Below are 23,344 nucleotides of genomic sequence, written 5' to 3' on the forward strand. Positions count from 1 at the left end.
AGAGCTAAATTCACTTAATATTTCTGGGACTTCAAGTAACTTGGCGCTCAGGTGAACGCAGAAAACTTTAGGCGCTGTTTCTCAATACGACGCTCGCGAAATATCGTCCCACCAGAGAATCAAATAGTGCCAGTAGTTACAAGATTTATAGTCAATAAATATTGGGCGTCTTTCAACACAGAACTTTAGAACTTGAAACACTGCAAGTGCTCATCTGAAGTCGGCGTTCTTTCATTGGGAGAGCACTCTTGATAATCTAAACGATCAGTTGGTCTGTTGTGTTTAACTTTGCTTTGTCGACTTCGTCTTTCAACAATCCCCAAAGGCAGAAGTGAACAGAGATCCGGGGATCTTGGCGGCCACGAAACGTGAGCTTTTACATCAATCCATCTTTCAGAGAATGTTAAGTGTAGATGGTGTGACTTCTCACGGCTAGAACGTGCAGGAGCACGGCTCTGCTAGGCGAATAATCTTGTAGCGAAAGAAACCGCTACCAGTAACAGAAGAAGCTCGTTTTCAAAAACTCTAGATAGCAGGGAAGACGATAGGGTAACACGATAGGCCAAATTAAAATGTTTCCTAGCATACCACACCACACCACATACTTCTAAAACAGTTTATTGAAAATGTCTCCACAAAGCCATATGGACTTTCGTCAAGAAATCGACGTGAACTGCAAGTTTTTTTGTTACCAAGAGGAGTGAACGTGTCTTCATTAGTAAACAGTATAATGGAATTACTAGGCTATTAGGTATTAGTCAATTACAGAATTCTATTCCATGTTCATCTCCTTCTCGATAGAGTTGAGGTCGCTGTGAATGGTAAGGGTAGAGGCCGAGTAGCATCCATAACACCCACCACATTCCTGCATGTGGAACACTGAGATGTGTAGAATGTCGGCGTGTGCTTGTTGAAAGACCACGCTATATCTGCTGAATAATGGTTTCTTATTGTGTCTACAAGCTGTTCGTATGCAAGTTCGTGTGAAATACGACTGCTAGTCGCTGCACTGTACTCAAGCAGTTTAGTGAACACACGATTTAACACTCTTGACTCTGGTACTATGCAGTTAAGAAATTGTAGACCTTATTCTCTATAAACAGCAGCAGCGTTTCCATTACAAAACCTGTACACAAGTACCAATCTATGTACTCTGCATCTGCAAACACGTGTGACATGCTTGAGCGATGCAGTAGGATTGACTAATAAATCAATTACAATCGCGGTTGAAAACTTCAGTTGTGTAAATTCAAGCACAACTTCACAACCTGAATTTCAAATCAAGTTAAAAACTGTAAATTATCTTATGACAATTGGAGTACCAACACGTGAAGTGGAAACATCCTTTTAACCATCTCTGGAACGAATAAAAACTGGGCACTTGCTACAAAGAATGTTTCATTCGAATGTCTACACTACCACCTCCTAAAATATTATTTCTCCTGAAATACTAGATTTATTTTTCCTATATATGCGATGAAAACACGGACGGAAAATTTTTCTCTATTACCAGCAAAAAACAATGTAAGATTATTTTGTTGAGAACAAGCGGACATACCTCTCTTTATCATTACTATAGATTGTTTATAATACAAAGCGAGATGACAAAGTGGCCAGCACAAGCTCGACGGGAGTACGGTTAAAATTCCCGTCCAGAAAACCAGATATAGTTTATTAGTTTTGTAAATAAAAGCCGCCTTTTCTTGCAGACTTGTATTTCATTTCTTCCAGACGAGTTTCGCCTTTTGCATGAAGGCATCTTCAGTGGAATCTAGAAAGGCGAAGTTTTATTTTAATGGGTGACATTTGTACATTATAAAGCAGTTCACGTATCGTTTTTTATGCAGATAAGTGATTACTTACAGGCCTTTGTGTTTTTTGGTTGGAATCTACGTTTTCTCTCATCTGACCACATGCTGGAGGTCACACTATAACGTCACTTGCTAAACATGAGGACGTTTTCATGTTAGGAACTTTTTTCTTAACAATTTTCATATTGTTTGGCCTTATTGCAGTGAAGAACTATTAGTCTTCGGTCACTGGTTGTAGATGTCTTACTCAAAACTGTGATTTAAAGTTGTGACCACTGTGTAATCACTTTATGTCTCATCTTTTTTTTTGTTCGTTTACGTACATGTTGCGAACCTAACGAAGTGTATGCTGAAAACTAACATCTATTACTTTCTGTTCTGTTTATCTCTATATATATTATATATATGTCTCTGTGTGTGTGTGTGTGTGTGTGTGTGTGTGTGTGTGTGTGTGTGTGTGTGTGTGTGAGTAAGAGGGAGAGAGAGAGAGAGAGAGAGAGAGAGATGGAGGGAGTGAGAGAGTGAATATGTATCGATTTTTTCTGTGTGCTCGTGTGTAAAAGAGAGAGAGACTATATGGATGGCTTAGCATTTTTTTTTTTTTGTGTAAGAAAAACAGAGTGTAAATGTGTGTGGGAGTGTCTTTGGTTATTCAGGTTGAGTTGTAGAAAGTTGAATATGAATTAATAGTTGCCAGAGAGTGGATGAAAGTTTTGCTGTTCAGCTGATTTGAGTTTTGTTTTAAATGTTTTGTGGAGGGGTTCGTGGACAAGTGAATGGAAAGTGGTTTGGTAGTATTATTATGACAATAATCGTATGTTGGAGTGTTACTTTATTATTTTATCTGTTAGTGTAAACAAAGGCTTATTGTTTGTCACGTGTACTTGATTATTCAGCAAGGTTTCCTTTTCTGCTTTGGTTTCCTGTATGTGGTATTGTCTTGCAGGTTAGGAGATTTTTTTACTGTTTATTGTAAAAACCAAACCGCATCATTCTAGTTTCCACTGAAGATGGCTTCAACTGAAAGACGTAACGCGTCTGGCAGAAATAATATACACTGCTTCAAGAAAAGGTGGTTTTTATTTACTAAACGAATATTTATGTGCTATCTGCGAGTGTTGGTCACTCTAACAAAGCAAATTACTTTGATTAAAGTACTGACGATTCTTCCTCTCGTCCTACTCCACTTGAATTACAATCTCGGCTGCAACGGGCTGCACAACTCTAGTTCGGTTCCGTCCCACTTAAACCGGAAACGCATAGAGGATAATCCTACTTGCGACTATCAGAAGAATGCTGGAAAAAATTTACGTAACTTTTTTCCAGTTTCTTCAAAACCTAACTAAATCGGTTACTGGGAACCCTTTTAAAAATGGAAGTGGCTCTTTGCAACAACTGCTCCTGTTTTATTATATCGTGATGATAGACGAATATACAGAGACATTTCCTTATTAATACACTTCAATCTCCAGTTCATCGCTGCTATTTTATTGCAGATCCATAGTTGGTGTCATGTCAAAATAGCATTACATCTATGAAGATTATAATAATTTCAATTAAGCGATGGAAGTCTTTGTGTCCTGATTTCGTTGTATATACGTTTTTATATTCGTATGGTTCAGTAAACCCAAGTCACATAACAACTATACTGATAGCAATAATAAAACAGCAATGACCTAGATATCAATGTGATATTCAATTCAAACGTATCCTCATCTACATCAAATGGAGTTTGTTCTAATAACTCACAGAATTGGTTCAGTTTTTCATGCTGAAACGTAGCATAAAATGATGCTTATGTGCTTTGCCACCAAATGCAGTCGGAACAAACTAGATCGGTTACTACTGCTACAATGGCAGGTTATCAATATTTAGGTCAGTTTGAACGTGGTATTATAGACGGCGCACAAGCGATGGGACACAGTACTTCTGAAGTATCGACGAACGGGGGATTTTCCTGTACGACCATTTCACGAGTGCACCATGAATAGCAGGAATCCGGTAAAACACCAAATCTCCGACATTTCTGCGGCCGGAAAAAGATCCTGGAAGAACGGGACCAATAATGACTGAAGAGAATCGTTCAACGTGACAAGTGCAACCCTTCCCCAAATTGCAGCAGTTTTCAACGCCTGGCCAACAACAAGTGTCAGCTTGCGAACCATTCAACGAAACAACATCGATATAGGCTGTCGGAGCCGAAGACCCACTCGTGTACCCTTGATAACTGCACGACAAAAAGCTTTGCGTTTCGCCTGGGATTGTCAAGACCGACATTCGATTGTTGATGACTGGAAACATGTCACCAAGTCGGACGAGCCTCGTTTCAAATTGTGTCGAGTGGAAGGATGTGTACGGGTGTAAAGACGGGCCCCTGATACGTCTAGATACGATACAGGTACGTAAGCATCGTTTCAGATCACCTGCATCCATTCATGTCCATTGTGCATTCCGACGGACTTGAGCAATTCCAGCAGGACAGTGCGACACCCCACACGTCCAGAATTGCGACAGAGTGGCTCCAGGAACATTCTTCTGAGTTTAAACACTTCCGCTGCGCACCATACTCCCAAGACGTGAACATTATCGAGCATATCAGGAATCCTTAGCAACGTGATGTTCAGAAGAGATCTCCGCCCCCTCGTACTCTTATGGATTTATGGGATTCCTGCAGGATTCACGGTGTCAATTCCCTTCAGCACTACATCAGACATCAGACATTAGTCGAGTCCATGCCACGTCGTGTTGCGACACTTCTAAGGCTGGGGGGGGGGGGGGGGCGCTACACTATATTAGGCAGGTGTAGAAGTTTCTATGGCTCTTCAGTGTATGTTGCACCGCACTACCTGAAAGTCAACTAGTCGTCTGCAAACCCATTTGCTTTCTGTGCGATATGTCAGGCAATCCCAAGAAAGTAAAGAAGAAAAGATATTTGGTACGTCATAACTCTGGCGTGTGTTCTGTAACTTTCACATCTGCAGCGGTAAAAAGGTACGACAGCACAAAAACTTATTCATATAAATAGTCAGTAGTATAGTGCAGAAATATAACATGTAATTACAGGCAATAGGACAAATCTGTACTTTGCTGCCGGCCGCGGTGGCCGAGCGGTTGTAAGCGTTTCAGTCCGGAACTGCGCGACTGCTACGGTCGCAGGTTCGAATCCTGCCTCGGGTATGGATGTGTGTGATGTCCTTAGGTTAGTTGGGTTTAGGTAGTTCTAAGTTCTAGGGGACTGATGTCCTCAGATGTTAAGCAACATAGAGCTGAGACCCATTTGAACCATTTTTTTGTACTTTGCAGCTGCAATGACGTCTGTACGTTTTCCATAGGTAACTTAAACGTGTAACACAACTGAATGTGAGGTAGCGGATAACGAATTGTGTTAGGGAATATGTTTTCAATGTTGCCAAGACGATTGCTTTTATTCATCTTCAAATTGAAATTACTAATGTGTTGTTTTGGTGGAAAAACGCCTCACCCAAATTGCATCTGTGGAAGATACCCTCGTCCCATTAACAGACGATCACCTGAAATACCCTCAAGGTGAGAAGCCCTCTCCATGAGCTCGCATTCACATGATTCAGATATGACCTTCTGTGATAGCGACATTCGCGTGACACAGACAGAATAAACCTAAATTGTTATGGAGACGTCACTTACTGGTTCACCTAGACAGTGGTTGGCCAGTAGTTACAGAGAAACATTTACACAGAATTTATGAGTTCGTGAAAACTAACCGAATATTCAAGAATCATTGAGGGAATGTATAGGACGTCCAACAACAACAACAAAGCATCACAAACTGAAGAATTATATCTCTTGATATTTTAGCAGTTTCAGATTTTCTGAGACGTTAATGAAGAATCAGTTCAGAGGTCATCTATGCAACTGTTGGCGTCCGGTGCGAAACCACGTTGCCGGGAACCAACCATTCAAAAAGTGTAGTTGATCTAACTCCTAGAATCCAATCATTTACTTCCTGTTTTTCTGTCCTAGCAACAATCACTGGGTTAACAGCTGCAAGATTACTAATCGAGCAAATAGTCGGAAAATCATTAATTCTTGTTGCGCTGCCAAGGTTGCAGCCATTGTTAAGACAACGCATTGTCTGACATCCGAGTGTAATTCGTGATTATTTCTTCCATGAGCTCGCAGTGTGCATAATTCAAATTGGATCTCCTGTAGTTTCAATATTCGTGTGACAGAGGGAATAAACCTATATTTTATGGAGATGTCACTTACTGATTCGCTTTGACAGCGGATGGCTAGTTATTGCAGAAAATTTAAACAGAATTTATAAGTTCGCGAAAACTAATTGAAAATTTAAGAATCACATAGGCATACAATATTCCACGAGTAAAATACTGAAGTGTTATTATTTTAATTCAGGGCATTTATAGGACGTTTGACAATAGGAACAAAGCATCATAAACTGAGGAACTGTATCTCGTGACATCTTGAACTTGTCCATATGTTGTGACAAACCCCATGAAGTATTTTCAACTCTGTCACAATGGATTGTCATTCTGCTTACAGACGCATTCTATGCATAACTAAAATTTATTACTCGACGAAGCGAACAGTAGCAAGAAATAACTCTGCGAGTGGTCTAAGGCGCTGCAGTCATGGACTGTGCGGCTCGTTCCGGCGGAAGTTCGAGTCCTCCCTCGGGCATGGGTGGGTGTGCTTGTCCTTAGGATAATTTAGCTTAAGTAGTGTGTAAGCTTAGGGACTGATGACCTTAGCAGTTAAGTCCCATAAGATTTCACACACATTTGACTATTTTTAAAAAATAACTCTGTAATGTGAGTAGATACAGCGATGGGGTGGAATAAAACTCATTATCATGCCTAATACGGTGCAGAAACTCCACTGGCATTCGAAACAGCTTCCAGTCGTCAAGAGATGAATGTTTTTCAAGGGAATCACAGCCATACCATTCTTCCATCTAAATAGTGCAACATTAGATAACGATGATGGAGACAGCGATCACCGCAGCGTTTTATCCTAAGTAAAAGGAGCACTAATAGGATAAAATAAGTTTGCGCCATTGCTCCATAGTCGACGTTTTATGGTTTATGCACCACATTTTCCCAGTAGAGGAATTTTCGTCACTCGCAAGTGATTTTGTAATTTCAGCTCGCTATGCAACACCCTGCTTCAGGCTCTCTCCGTGTTGTTTTCTAGCTGACTGGATTCAGTTTTGCAGTGAGTTTTCTTCCTTTTAATTTTCGCCCCAATCCTCTTCAGTGATCGTTCGTCATGATGATTCAACAAATACCTTTATTCTCTGTGCGACTTAGCCGATGATGTTTATCCGCTCTCCTTGTACGCGATAAAAATCGTCCATATCTTATCTCTTGAAACACCGAACACTTCAGCTCCTTTGATGATGCACAAGCCCATGATACGAGAATGAACAACTTACCCACGTTCGAATTCATCTAAAATATGAATATAAAATATATATAAATGACCTAGTAGATAGTGCCGGAAGTTCCATGCGGCTTTTCACGGATGATGCTGTAGTATACAGAGAAGTTGCAGCATTAGAAAATTGCAGTGAAATGCATGAAGATCTACAGCGGATAGGCACTTGGTGCAGGCAGTGGAAACTGATCCTTAACATAGACAAATGTAATGTATTGCGAATACATAGAAAGAAGGATCTTTTATTCTATGATTATATGGTAGTGGAACAAACACTCGTAGCAGTTACTTCCGTAAAATATCTGGGAGTATGCGTACGGAACGATTTGAAGTGGAATGATCATATAAAATTAATTATAGGTAAGGCGGGTGCCAGATTGAGATTCATTGGGAGAGTCCTTAGAAATTGAAGTCCATCAACAAAGGAGGTGGCTTACAAAACACTCCTTCGGCCTATACTGGAGTATTGCTCATCAGTGTGAGATCCGTACCAGGACGGGTTGACAGGGAAGATAGAGAAGATCCAAAGAAGAGCGGCGCGTTTCGTCACAGGGTTATTTGGTAAGAGTGATAGCGTTACGGAGATGTATAGCAAACTCTAGTGACAGACTCTGCAAGAGAGGCGCTCTGCATCGCGGTGTAGATAGCTGTCCAGGTTTCGAGAGGGTGCGTTCCTGGATGAGGTATCGAATATATTGCTTCCTCCTACTTATACCTCCCTGGAAGATCACGAATGTGAAATCAGAGAGATTCGAGCGCGCACGGAGGCTTTCCGGCAGTCGTTCTTCCCGCGAACCATACGTGACTGAAACAGGAAAGGGAGGCAAGGACAGTGGCACGTAAAGTGCCCTCTGCCACACACCGTTAGGTGGCTTGCGGAGTGTAAATGACCCAACCTCTGGTGCCTGATATTTCGGCACACCCGCCACACAGCGGTGCCCTGTGGGTTGCCGTCGCGCCAGACGCCATACGCCTGCCTGCCGACACTATTCGACGTCGTTGCGTCATCCACTGCAGTATCGAGGGCGCCTGAGACACAGCCGGCGCTATTTCGCATCCGCGAAGCCACGTGACGCCCGCCGTTTCCTCGTATACCTACGCCGGGGAACAGCTCTCCGGCAGTGTGTGCCGCCGGTTCACCGCCGTGTAAACAGTGGGTCACCGAAACAGCACTACCGGACGAAGACAACGCCAGTGCTCCATCTATTGTGACCACAGCTGATTCCGACCTCTGAGAGTAACCGTTGGAGACAGACTGTGTGTTTTCTCTTGCACCTTCGTAGGACTATAATCACTGAATGACATTTCTCTTATCACATCACAATAATATCTAGTGTTCTTTTGTAGAGATTCAAATTTATATTGTTAATGTCTTCTTGTTGCTCCGTTAGAGGATACTGTAGTTCAAGGCTACCTGGGAACTGTCTACTCTTCGCGTGCACCATACCACAAACGGCACATAACATTTCTCACGGAGTTCCCATATTTTTTGTCGTTGCCCTGCAGCTCGCGTTGTGCAAATGTGGGAAGTGGTCGCGGAAAGTGGTTGAAAGGCAGACGTGATCGGTTCCTGTTAGCGCCGTCAGACTTGTTACCGTTGAGAAGGTGAAATGATTGGCATCGTTCAAGGAAAAGATAACGGCGACTGAGTAAGTCATGATAGGTAAACTACGGCAGGACGGACACAATGCTACGTACTGGAACTGAACAGCACAAAGCAATATCAATTTAGCAATAATTTCACAGATTTGATCGCATCAACTGTACCGTAACGACATAAAACTAAATCTGAAAATAAATGGCCTGGTAAGGCATTTCGTTTTATAAGGCGTGAGAATAAATGATTCAGCTTATCGGAATAAAACGACATAGTTTAAAAAGTCCAACCACATTACATTTGAAGGAAAATAAAACATCGCATTTATAGCGACCGTTGACATACTTAACGAAGCGGCTATTATACACAAATCACCGTGAAGGGAAGCCGTCGCAGTGACAGCGTGGCAAATATTACACACGTTATCCCAGGAGGAATGATCAGCATTCAATGATAGGACAGGAACGATCATTCGAAGCAGGAAAGCCCAGTAAATATAAGCTCTAAATTCTCAATTTAAGACCTATGAACACTTGTTCAGTAGAAGAGGTGTGTACACAGTAGGGAAGATGAACAGGTCTTGTCAAAGTTAAAAAAAAAGAAAAGAAAACAAACTGGATTACAGACATTGCTGTCAAAATATGAATGTATATAATAACAGAATTTCGCTGCGTGAAGGCTGCCGCTAACTTCCTTATACTAGCATTATCTGACAACGCTGTTTTCCTGTTGCATATGAAATCCGTTTGAATGTATATTAATCTGGTAGCAGCCATACTTGAGTCCCCGATTCTACTAAAAATAATAACAATAGTTATAATAATAAACTAAACTCCGTCCGAACAAGCCTTCGAAGGTCCAACGGTACCAACTGGCCGCCGTGTCATCGTCAGCCCACAGACCTCACCGAATGCGGATATGGAGGGGCATGTGGTCAGCACACCCCTCTGTCGGCCGTATATCAGTTTTCGAGACCGGAGCCGCTACTCCTCAACGAAGTAGCTCCTTAGTTTTCCTCAGAAGGGCTGAGTGCATCTCGCGTGCCAACAGCGCCTGGCAGACCGGATGGTAACCCATCCAAGTGCCAGCCCAGCCCGATAGTGCTTAAGTTCAGGGAACCGGTATTACCACTGCCGCAAGGCCGTTAGCAATAGTAGTAGTAATAATAATAATAATAATAATAAAAGAAAAAGGTCACACGCTGATTTATTCAAGAGAAAGAGCTTCACAAACTGAACAAGTCGGTAACGCGTTGATCCAACTCTGGTTCTTAAGCAAGCAGTTGTTCGGCTTGGCATTAATTGAAAGAGTTGCTGGATGTCGTCCTAAGGGGTACCGTGCCAAACTCTCTCCAACTGGCACGTTAGATCCTCAAAATCTCCAACTGGTTAGAGGGTGCTGCCGATAATGCTCCAAACGTTGTCAACTGGGGAGGGATCGGGCGACATTCCTACCGAATGTAGGGTTTGACGAGCAAGCAGAAAAGCAGTAAAACTCTGGTCTATGCGGGCGGGCAGTATCTTGCTGAAATTTAACTCCAGGATGGCTTGCCATGAAGAGCAACAAAATTTGGCGTAGAATATCGTCGAGTACCTATAAGATTGCCGCGGATGAAATCCAAATGGGACTTACTACGAAAAGTAAGGGAACGCCAGAGAAACACTCCTGGTTGTCAGGCCTTATGGGCGGGATGTGGTGGGAGAACACACTGGTTGGTATTCCACCGCTGTCCGGGACGTCTCCAGACACGTCTTTGCTGGTCGTCGGAGTTCAGTTTGAAAGGAATCAACACTGAAGACAATTCTACTCCAGTCCACGAGGTTCCAGGCCGAAGACGTGGATCACGACAAAGTCGCTGACGTTACATTATGTGAATCGAGGCTAGCAGTTACAGTTCCCCTCATCTATGCTAGGTGATCCTGAGCTGCACCAATATAATTTAGCGTAAGCATAGAAAATAAGGATGCGAGGAACCTAAGATTATTATAAACATGTTCCTCAGAAACTGAGGCCTGGTACTCTTATGTCTATACCCATACATCAAAAGGTAAAACACTCTGTGTATCTGGCTTATATCATCTCGATGCATAAAGAATAAGATAACGTCTTTCTTATCGAACGTTCGATGCACTCTGACGTCCATCGCAAAAGTTAGTTAGTTAATTATATAGGTAGTTGCATGTTCCACAGATAATTTGAAACATTCTTCCTTCAAAATGATGACGAACGAGTTAGTTTCCTGGATACGTACAGATGTTTAGAGTCAACATTACTGAACACATTTTTTTAAGTCCTGCTCAAACTTCCACATTTAATCACTAGTTCTTTTTACATGTTACTTATTTTTAGATAGAAATTCGTCGATGGAATAGGAAATGTCCAATATAAATGATTTTAGATTAAATTTGAATTTTTGTTTGCTATGAGCCAGACATTTTATACTATTGAGAAAATGATGAAAGATGTTTGGCTCTGCATATTGAACTCTCTTCTGAGCCAGCGACAGCTTTAATAATGAGTATCAAACATCATTTCTCCCTCCAGTGTTGTAGGTATTGACCTCACTACTGTTCTCATATTTCCATATGCGAATACTGTGACGACGCAATTAAAATACCTAGCTCCTTGAAGAGGTACCCACATGAAGTCCACACGTTATTTTACTGCTTGCTTTTGGGCGAGCAATACTTTTTTCCAAAGTGATGAACTACCCCAGAAAATTATTCCATAAGACATTATTGAGTAAAAAGGTGCAGAATATGTCGGCAGGTTAATTATGTTTTTCTCAAGATTAGTAATTACACGAATAGCAACATTAGCTGAACTTAACAGTTTGAGAAACTCAGTTAATGCTTCTTCCAGTTCACGTTTTCATTAACATGTAAACCCGAAAGCTTGAAGCATTGTAACCTAATTGATTTGGAATGACTGTTTGTTGAACAGAACTGAATATAGTAGGCTTTTTCTCTCAAAATTTAGAGTGAGTCGATTTTCTGTGAACGACTTAATAATTCTTTAGACCTGAAGCGTCAGTCTCTAAAATGACGTAAGGATGTCAATTGAAAGTGGTTATCCTGTATTACAGCGTAAATAAACAGATAACTGCCTGCACACCTTCATTTTTGGTTCAGTGCTAACAATAAGATACTGTCGAAATTCCCCGTTTATATACTTTTTTATCCTACTAGCTCTGTATACATACCTTCATTGAATTAATACGCCTACAATTCTAAAGATATGATTCTTTTCCTCTGCAAAGGTTAAGGACTACGTTGTGATACATGTAGATTTCAGAGCGGTAAACTTCAATAGATGAAGTCCAGCTCTTAGTGAAAGCTAGTGCGAGCCGTAAGAGGGTGCTACCAGTACCTACTCCAGGTTTACCGATTTATGTTTTCTGTGGATTTTCCTAAATCGCTCAGGCGACTTGCTCCTGGTTCCTCCAACTAAATTTCTACCGATTCTTTAGCAAACACATGAATTCTTCCGTAGTTTATAATTATCAAACTAACCTTGTGATACTGAATAATGATAATAATATTTATATATATTTAACATACAAGGTATTCTTATTTATTGTTGTGTCGCATTTACGCAGTTTTAATTAGATTACATGTTTTTTATCTTTTGGGGCGATCTTCAGATCTGAGTCTTGTCTACACAGAATCACGTATCAGAGTACTCTGATACGCGGTTCGGAGTAGATAAGACGGGTCGCTGACGAAACTGCTTGGATCTGAGGATGGTCCAGAGTGATCTAAAGATGTCATCTAATTAAAAATGTGCAACTGAGACGGATCAATAAATCGGTGCACATATACCTTACTATCTGGCAACAGTCACTGTCCGTGTAAGAACATCTACCTATAATAGATCATGAATATGACACCATGAACAATGATATTCGTAAAATACTGCTGTATCATGTATGACATTTAAATTTATTACTTCTGTGCTTCTGACTCTATTCACAATTTGGCAATTAAGTGCACGTATGAAATTATATCACAGTACCATACATAGATCAGGAGATATGACGTCATAAAAGCTGAGATACACGAGAAAAAGCATTGTGCATGATGTTTAAGGACCAACGGCCTTGTCGCAGTGGTAACACCGGTTCCCTTCAGATAACCGAAGTTAAGCGCTATCGCGCTGGACTAAAACTTGGATGGATGGCCATCCGGTCTGCCGAGCGCTGTTGGCAAGCGGGGTGCACTCAGCCCTTGTAAGGAAAACTGAGGAGCTACTTGATTGAGAATTAGCCACTGCGGTCCCGGAAACTGACGTTCAGCCGGGAGAGCGGTGTGCTGACCATATGCCCCTCCACATCCGCATCCGATTATGAGCTTAGGATGACACAGCAGCCGGTCTGTACCCTTGGCCCTTCATGGCATGTTCAGGGTGGAGTTTAGGTTTTAGTTTCAGCATGATATTTAAATTTATTACTTATTTGCTACAAATTCTATTCGCAACATATTTTGCAGACGGTATCCATATATACCGCTGAATGTACCTGCACAAATACATCATTGTACGACATATAGTCGAAAGGATATGACGCGAGATGCGTGAAAGAAGTGGTTCATGCACGAAGTTTCAATAAATTTGTTTATTATTACTAAGACAGTCCTACAGTCGTGTCAGCTTAAGGAAATCCCCGGCAACAGGCAGCCCTTTGGACAGCTTTCAACTGCGAAGCGCGAACAGCTGTAGGCGAAAAAAATCGCCATTTACAGAGCTATGAAGAGATGCTGCCATAGAGACTATAAAATCACGCTATAGATACACGAAACAGCAGCTTTCAGGATGCAGAAACATTCCGGGATACTACACTAAGAGCACAATTTATTTTTTGATTTCGTTTCAAACAGAAAACAGGCAAAAATAATACCCGTATGCAGGGTGTTACAAAAAGGTACGGCCAAACTTTCAGTAAACATTCCCCACACACAAAGAAAGAAAATATGTTATGTGGACGTGTGTCCGAAAACGCTTACTTTCCATGTTAGAGCTCATTTTATTGCTTCTCTTCAAATCACATTAATCATGGAATGGAAACACACAGCAACAGAGAGTACCAGCGTGCCTTCTAACACCTTGTTGCAGGAAATGTTCAAAATGTCCTCCGTTAGTGAGGATACATGCATCCACCTTTCGTCGCATTGAATCCCTGATGCACTGATGCAGCCCTGGAGAATGGCGTATTGTATCACAGCCGTCCACAATATGAGCACGAAAAGTCTCTACATTTGGTACCGGGGTTGCGTAGATAAGAGCTTTAAAATGCCCCCATAAATGAAAGTCAAGAGGGTTGAGGTCAGGAGAGCGTGGAGGCCATGGAATTGGTCCGCCTGTACCAATCCATTTGTCACCGAATCTGTAGTTGAGAAGCGTACGAACACATCGACTGAAATGTGCAGGAGATCCATCGTGCATGAACCACATTTTGTGTCGTAAAGGCACATGTTCTGGCAGCACAGGTAGAGTATCCCGTATGAAATCATGATAACGTGCTCCATTGAGCGTAGATGGAAGAACATGGGGCCCAATCAAGATATCACCAACAATGCCTGCCCAAACGTTCACAGAAAATCTGTGTTGATGACGTGATTCACAATTGCGTGCGGATTCTCATCAGCCCACACATGTTGATTGTGAAAATTTACAATTAGATCACGTTGGAATGAGGCATCACCCGTAGAGAAAATTTGTACCCAAATGAGGATTGACAAATTGTTGAATGAACCATTCACAGAAGTGTACCCGTGGAGGCCAATCACCTGCTGATAGTGCCTGCACACGCTGTACATGGTACGGGAACAACTGGTTCTCCCATAGCACTCTCCATACAGTGACGTGGTCACCGTTACCTTGTACAGCAGCAACTTCTCTGACGCTGACATTAGGGTTATCGTCAACTGCACGAAGAATTGCCTCGTCCATTGCAGGTGTCCTCGTCGTTCTAGGTCTTCCCCAGTCGCGAGTTAGTGGCTGGAATGTTCCGTGCTCCCTAAGACGCCGATCAATTGCTTCGAACGTCTTCCTGTCGGGACACCTTCATTCTGGAAATCTGTCTTGATACAAACGTACCGCGCCACGGCTATTGCCCCGTGCTAATCCATACATCAAATGTGCATCTGCCAACTCCGCATTTGTAAACACTGCACTGACTGCAAAACCACTTTCGTGATGAACACGAACCTGTTGATGCTACGTACTGATGTGCTTGATGCTAGTATTGTAGAGCAATGAGTCGCATGTCAACACAAGCACCGAAGTCAACATTACCTTCCTTCATTTGGGCCAACTGGCGGTGGATAGAGGAAGTAGAGTACATACTGACGAAACTAAAATGAGCTCTAACATGGAAATTAAGCGTTTCCGGACACATGTCCACATAACATCTTTTCTTTATTTGTGTGTGAGCAATGTTTCCTGAAAGTTTGGCCGTACCTTTTTGTAAGACCCTGTAGTATTAGTTTTGTCAGCTGGTGTATAATACTTACTGAAAGGACAAAAAGAGAAATAGATCATGCGCAATATGCTGTGTCTAAATAATAAAAAACATAATCGATATTTTAAAAAAATCCAATCAAGGACAATATGGTTCAAAAGAGGAACGGTGGGTATGATGCCCAAACGTAGTTTTCTCTTTCAATGGCTCATCCGATCATTGATCATCTCTAAACGGACGAAACTCAAACGAAATCGAGCACTAAAGTGCGCGTCATATATCTTGGCGGCCGAGTTTAGGTTCGTTCTGCGCATCTGACGTCACAAAACACAGTCAGCCAATGAACAGAGAACGACGTTGCCAGATCTCGACAGCAGTGCAGAGCACGGACGAGTGTCTTCAGTTTTAGAAACGTTCAGTCATAAATAAAGTAATAGAACAAAAGCAATGTCTTGATAGCAGTTTTTCTTTTACAGAAAGTTTGGAAAAAGCATTCTTTATGCCAATTGCTTCATATTCTATTAATTAATTAAACAAAACAAGCAATAAGACTCCTAATTCTGGCGATAGCAAGGAAAGGTGTTTGTTTCAATCTCACGAACTGCTTTTTCGCAATAAAGAACAGCGGTAATTGTTTATTCCTATTATACTTCGACGAAGCGTGAGTAATTCATAGTCATACCAACAGTGTTTATAAGTAGTTGCGTGAGGTGTTACACTCTATATGGAGTTACACTGTTCGATGAGCTGAGGTAGCGGAATGGTTAAGGTGTTGGGCTGCCAAGTGAAAGGTCATGAGTTCAAACCTTGTGTGATGCTTAACATTTTCTTTATTTAAAAACAATATTGGAGTGCCTTACTTCACGAATTTTATTCGTTTGAATGAAATTTCTAGTGCTTTGCTTCTTCATTAACTTTTTCGCTGCTGCAGACACGTGCTCCCCGCATTCCGCACTGTGCGCGATTTTGTCATCACTGCACTTCTCGCCTGTGCAGACACATGGTGTTCCCACTGCTTTGACACACTTATCATTCGATTTCACAAAAACTATTTGGCCAAAAAATGTGATTTTTACACGTCTTCTTGCCTGATACCTTCCCCCCATAAATGACTTAATTTTGTTTTGATGTGCAGCATTAAATGTAGTAAACCATTGCACGAAATTTTGAAGAGTTTGCAGAGGTAAAAGTCCATAGCGTATACTTTCCGTATGGTCGATTTTAGTTGCGACAATGTTGAGAATGAAATGTAGACAAGATACCTAAATTTCATATAATATTTACTGTATAACAATATCTCATTTAATTTAAGTACCACATAGGTGTCGTATGTAATACTGAGAAATATTCCGTCTTTCGCGACTGTAATAAAAGTTTTATTTACACACGGCGCGTTTGGCTTTATTTTAAAGCACTTCCATCGGTGAAAGGTATGGCACATACACAATGGTATTCATGTTCTATTTCTTGTTTTTGTTCCATAGTCGCAGTTTTACCAATGATATTGAAATATATCCCTCTTCTGCAACTGTAATAAGCGACTTATTTAGACCAGACGCGTTTCTCTCTTTTGAAGCATCATAAGAGGACTGTATTTTGTGTCCTCCATTGCCAAGTCACCTTTCGTAGTTTTGTGCTGCAGTAGCACAATATTCAACGTTTGTGTTGGCTCATCAGTGTTTTAGCAAATAAATGCTGTTTGTGTGTGCCACACACAAAATTATATTTGACATAGCTCTGAGCACTTCACTGACAGACGGTATATTCAAGTCCTAATGTTTTTGTAAGTCCACAGTTTTGTTGAATGTATTTTGTCTACTTCCTTTTGATTGATTGAAGTGCTTTAAAATAAAGCCAAACGTGCCCAGCGTAAGTAAAACTTTTGTTACAGTCGCGAAAGGTGGAATATTTCTCAATATTACATACGACACTTATGTGGTACTTAAATTAAATGAAATATATAGGTATCTTGTCCACATTTCATTCTCAACATTGTGGCAACTATAATCGACCATCCGGAAAGTATCTCTATGGACTTTACCTCTGCAAACTCTTCAAAATATCGTGCAAAGGTTTACTATATTTAATGCTGCATAATAACTGCGTTGAACATCGAAACAAAATTAAGTCATTTATGGGGGGAAGGTATCAGTCAAGAAGATAGGTAAAAATCTAATTTTTGAGCCAAATAGTTTTTGTGGAATCGAATGATAAAGAGTGTCAAAGCAGTCGGAACACAATGTGTCTGCACAGGCGAGCAGTGCAGTGACAAAATCGCCCACAGCGCGGAATGCAGGGAGCACGTCTTTGTAGCAGCGAAAGGGTTAATGCGGCCGTGATGGCTTTACTTCATGAACTGCGCGCTCCCCCCTAAACGTAAGCTTGCGAACTATACTATACTATGGCGCTGCTTCTCTTGGCGCGTGCGTCGTGTGCAACTGGGAACGCAGCAATCTCCCGCGTCTAGGCGGGCATGCGCGAGCCGCCAAGATAAAAGAATTGAACTATAGTATAAAAAAATGTGTAGAGGAAACTGTATTATGCCTATGGTAAGAATTGGAAGCTTCCTAGACGAAGGACTAACAGCTGGTGGCAAGTGGCGAATGAACGTAGTGTTGGTAACAGTGAACTGACCTTGAACAGCGGTTCTCATCCTGGAGGTAATTGCCCCCCCCCTCCCTCCCAAGGTAAAAACAAAAGTTTTCGATTCTGATTCGCTCATTTATTATCACTAATTCGTAAGACTGTAATGCTGATTATACCGGGTGTTTCTCCTTTGGGATGTCAGACAAATTTCCTCTGGTGATCCAGCAGATATTTGCAATTTCTTTTCTTCAGTGTGTGGCTGGAATCACTCCAGACAAACATTGCTCATGACGCCTCTCATACGACGTCCAGTTTCGATGAAAAATGTCGTTTTGTATCCGGTTGCAAACAAAATGATTTTACGTACCCATTGGACAGAAGGGCCACAAATTAGTCTAGTGCATCATTCGTTTTATAGATGTATATTGACAGGGACAGTAAAACACTAAGAATGACCCGGCTGAGCAGCGCTTCTGCACGGCTGCAGCAGTCAGCGCGGGCACGGGCGGCGCTGTCGTTGCTACAGTGTTGGTTATCCTTCATATTTTATTGTTTCTATTGACACATGTCGACAAAACAAATGTCGGACTAGGCTAAGTTACTACCGCTCTGATGAATCCGATTTTAAAATCTGTTTGTTTACAACCGGAAACAAAACGTACACTTAGAGTGGAAGCTCGGCGTCGCGAGAAAGACGTGATGACATTCTTTGTTTGAGCAGACTCCAGCTACACGAAACTGCAAATATCTAGTGAAACACCAGACGAAGTGCGTCTGAAGACCCGTAGGAGAGACACCCTTTATAAGACAAATAATTAAATTTCTTTCAAATAATAGCATTACTGCTTGACACAATGTGATGGACGTTACAGCTTATTAAACGAATGTATGAGCATCTTCCCCCTCACACAATGCTTCACGCATGTCTTGTACTTTGTACCATACATATTTGCATATTTGAGAGCAAAATTGAGGCATGTACATCTCATATACTTAAATGTCTCCCGAAAATCCTTTGTCTGATGTAGTTTCCATGGTGGAGAAGCAATTGTTTCATTATAAACTACGCAACAGATTAGGGAACTAATCGTTAGCACCTTCCTCTGTTGCCCCCTCCTCTTCCACCCCTCCCACCTGTTGCCACAAAAACGTATGTGATCACAGGACAGACAACTCGTTTTTCGCACTGACCATTCCTTGTTTGCCTTCTAGTTTCTCGTATCACGTCCTAACATCCCCGATTCGGACTGGTAGAATTAGTAAAAACAGAAGTCGTACTCCAGAGTAACATACTGTAACAAGGGAAACTTCCCCTCCCCCCCCCCCCCCACCCACCCTAGATTCGGTGGTAAAATTGCCCAGATCAAGCATGAAAACAGGAAGATGATATATTGAACTGCGGGAAAAGAGGCAAAATAGAAACATTGTTGTAGGGCCTACAATGATTAATATCATCATTATTATTAGTGGCAGTGATCATATACAAATCACTGACAGCCAGAAGTCTCTAAATTTCTCCCAGTTCAGAAGTAGGAAATCCAGCAACCAAGTGATTTACAAAGTACAGTGCATAATTTAATCTTGGTTTTATTTTGAGCGGCGGTACATGGTGCGGAAGAAGGAACTGTCGCTACAGGTAGGAGTGGAGCAGAGGAAGCATATTTTGAAGCATGTGTGTAGCCTGAGTGTGGACAGTTTTCTTTTCAGAGAAGGAGCTGCAGCCATCGCTTATGTTGCACCAAGACTCGCGCACTTATGGTAATGTACAAATGTAATTATGTACAGGGACAGTTTATCCGTCCCGGGAAAAGCGAATCTCGACGACTTTAGCTGTTTCCGGTATCGGTACTGATAAAAAGTCGGTCCCAGGAATTCAAAAAGCGTATCAGAACCTGCAGCCGTTCCCGAGACTAATCTGGACATATAAAAAGAGGCGAGCAGGGGACTTCAGTTTATACATGTAGAGAGAGGTGATTGAATAAAACGTTTTTACTTACTAGCTTAAGCATTATTACAACTTAGATTTTTGTTTACATGCAGCAATTTTTGTCTGCTATGCTCCTGACAGATGATGAATGCAATATAAGGTGCAACGGCAAAAATATATTTTATGTGATATAATTTAACAATTTTCGGAGATTTCGTCTGGAATTTCATTGGGACAGGTTACTTTTTGGTAAATTTCATGACTGTAGGTCAGAGGGAAGTATCTTATAGGTTTTGATGAGTAAATCTGCAGTATCAAAATATGTGATATAAATGGTCGTATCTTTTGGTTGGATTGACTTAAGAGACTTAAATTTTTACAACGCCAGGTCACGATAGACCACAGTATGCGACACAAACTTCATGTGCCTACCTATTACAGAGAAAAGGTGGTCTCAACAGACGAACAGACGAGAAAAAATAAAACAAAATCGTGTAATATGATTGCAAATTAACGATTTTCGCTTTTCTTGATTTGTGTAACGTTGTTTGTTGCAAAATCTGGCGATTATAAATCACCATGTTGTAGGCTATGAGTGTTCATGAGTTAGTTCGCGAGCATCAAAATGTATGGCCATGTCTCTTGACTACATGACTTAGAAGCTTAAATGTCTTACACCACCAAGAGACCGGAGATCCTAGTATGTGACATGTCAACTTTACATGCCAACCTGTTCCAGAGAAAGATTCTTAGCTGCCGGACAAACAGACAGGCAGACAACAAAGCGATGTTTGAAGGGTTCCTTTTTACAAACTGAGCCACGGAGCCCTACAAGGATTGTTAGAAATAAACAGAAGCACTTCCCTCGTTGACTTATTAGTTCGTGGTTTTACAGGACACCTTCAAAAACTAAATATCGTTCATCTTTCGTCATTTAACATTGAGACATGTACATCTCATATGCTTAAACGTCTCACGAAAATGCTTTCTCTTAGGTAGTTTCCATAGCGGAGAAGGAATTGCTTCACTACACACTACGCAACAGATTAGGAAACTAATCGTTAGCACGACACAATAGTAATAATAGCTATTACATTGTTTTAGGGCCTCAATTATTATTATTATTATTATTATTATTATTATTATTAGTGGCAGTGAGCATAAACAAACCGTTGACAGCCTGAAGTCTCCCAGTTTCGGCCAGTTCAGAAGCAAGAAGTCCAGTAACCAAGTATTCAAAGGAAATTCCTTACGTAAAAATTGTTCAAATGGCTCTGAGCACTGTGGGACTTAACTTCTGAGGTCATCAGTCCCCTATAACTTAGAACTACTTAAACCTAACTAACCTTGAAACGTCCCCTTAGAAAAATTAATGAACTACTGTGCTGATAAACATCTTACATTATTTGATTTTCAAACAGATGAGCAAAACTGAACGTACTCAGACATTACTCTCTTTACTTATTCTGATCAACACTAAACTGGCACACAATATTTTTAGCGCAACGCAATCTGTCTTTCAAAAATCCCTACAAAAGAATGGCCCAGACTACCATTAACCTATACGTTTCACAAATCATTTACCTCACAAAAATCTTCGTTACTGGAACTACTTTAATACAGCGAGCGCCACTACTGCCAGCCAAATAAAAGATTCAAACTAGCGAAGGCACTAACTACTGATAGGCATAGTTAGCAAATGAAACATTTTGATAGAGAACAAACAATGTATTTACCTCAATAGCGTTCAAAAGTGATTATATATATATATATATATATATATATATATATATATATATATATATATATCAGTCCATGATATCCAATATTACAAATTTACTCTTGCTGATGGACACACGTCCAGATCGTCCGCTCTCAAAATTCCGCCATCTCTCCCCCCACATCCACCACTGCTGGCGGCTCACCTCCAACTGCGCAACGCTACGCGCTGTTAACAGCCAACAGCCCAACACTACAATAGCGAATATTACAACAATGCCACTCAGCCACAGACTGCACACAGAACAGCCAATGATTTTCATACAGTGCGCTACGTGGCGTTACCAATATAAAAACCTAAACAGCCTACTTACAACCTAAGGACATCACGCACATCCATGCTCGAGGCAGAATTCGAACCTGCGACCGTAGCGATCACGCGGTTCCAGACTGTAGCGCCTAGAATCGCTCGGCCACTCCGGCCGGCTTCCTTACGTATATACCTGACATTGTCAGAGGATGACAGATCTCTATATCAATGTAATAAAAGGTCCGAAACAGAAGTTTTGTTGCCCACATTGCAGCTGATATATATCTTGATTACTAATTTCAGCGAAGTTATACTGCCATGTTCAGACCATCGGATAAGCGAAATGTAAAGCCCCTCCATGACTTCAATGGGCAGATGGCAGTATGTCGCACGTAGGGGCTTTATAGCAAACGTATCCGATGATCTGAAGATGATAATGAAACTTTGCTGAAACAGGATGCGTATCAACTGCGATCTGGGCAATAAAACTTCATTTTTTTATATTACAATTATTTTTCATCGTGTATCGTATTTAGACGTTAGTGTTGATAATATGAAATTTACTGGCAGATTAAAACTGTGTGCCGGACCGAGACTCGAACTCGGGACCTTTGTCTTTCGAGGGCAAGTGCTCTAGTGGTAGAGTACTTGCCCGCGAAAGGCAAAGGTCCCGAGTTCGAGTCACTGTCCAGCACACAGTTTTAATCTGCCAGGAAGTTTCGTATCAGCGCACACTCCGCTGCAAAGTGAAAATTTCATTCAGTGTTGATAATGTTGGGGGGAACGAAGTGGTGTAAGCTGGGGTAGTAGCTAATATTTGCATGAGCTCAGGAGTAATGGCAACGTCCAGAAAGGTTGGCAATCACTGAAAGAAAAAGAAGAAATATTAAGTGGCCACAAGTGCCGCAGTGGTTGTATCTCAGTCGTGGTCATCATAAGGCTGATTAACAAAGATAATAACAATAAAAATTTATATGTGGCCCTAGTCAGTTTACTAGTCGTAACACAGAAAAGCAAGTGTGTTAAAAAATGATTAGCCACCTAAAGTTTAGCCTTTTCTGTAGAAGAGAGCAGCGGAAAGAACGCGAGCGCCGAAAAGTTAGATTGAGGTTAGTACCTGTTGTGCGGCCGCGGCCGGTGCTACCGCTCGCGAGTCGCCGGCTGGTCGGTTCCCTGCGCAGATCCGCTGCGCACTGCCACCTGGTGCTCACGACGATCGAGTACTTCCCTGGTGTGGGTAGCCGCCTGCCGAGGTATATAGCCGCCCGCAACCGTCCAGCCAGCTGATCCGGCCGCAGCCTCCCTCTCTCCCCTCCACCTGCCACCGTCGTCACTCCTCTTCCACCCCTCCCACCTGTTTCCACAAAAACGTATTTGATCACACAACAGACAACTCGTTTTCGCACTGACCGTTCCTTGTTTGCCTTCGAGTTTCTCGTACCACATCCTAACATTTCCGATTCGGACTAGTAGAACTAGTAAAACTCGTAAAAATAGAAATCGT

The 23,344-nt window shown here is 41.6% G+C and overlaps 1 protein-coding gene across 4 annotated transcripts in view; it reads right to left on the reverse strand.

The window, feature by feature from the left end:
• LOC124711436 (sensory neuron membrane protein 2-like) overlaps positions 1–23,064 on the reverse strand; it is a 236,065-nt gene extending 213,001 nt beyond the window's left edge. For all 4 annotated transcript variants that reach the window (XM_047241509.1, XM_047241510.1, XM_047241512.1 and 1 more), the window contains exon 1: positions 22,958–23,064. The gene's annotated coding sequence lies outside the window, so the exon portion shown is untranslated. The remainder of the gene's footprint in view (positions 1–22,957) is intronic.
• Between the last annotated feature and the right edge of the window lie 280 nt (positions 23,065–23,344).

Source organism: Schistocerca piceifrons, chromosome 8 (assembly GCF_021461385.2).
Source record: "Schistocerca piceifrons isolate TAMUIC-IGC-003096 chromosome 8, iqSchPice1.1, whole genome shotgun sequence".
Taxonomy (NCBI): domain Eukaryota; kingdom Metazoa; phylum Arthropoda; class Insecta; order Orthoptera; family Acrididae; genus Schistocerca; species Schistocerca piceifrons.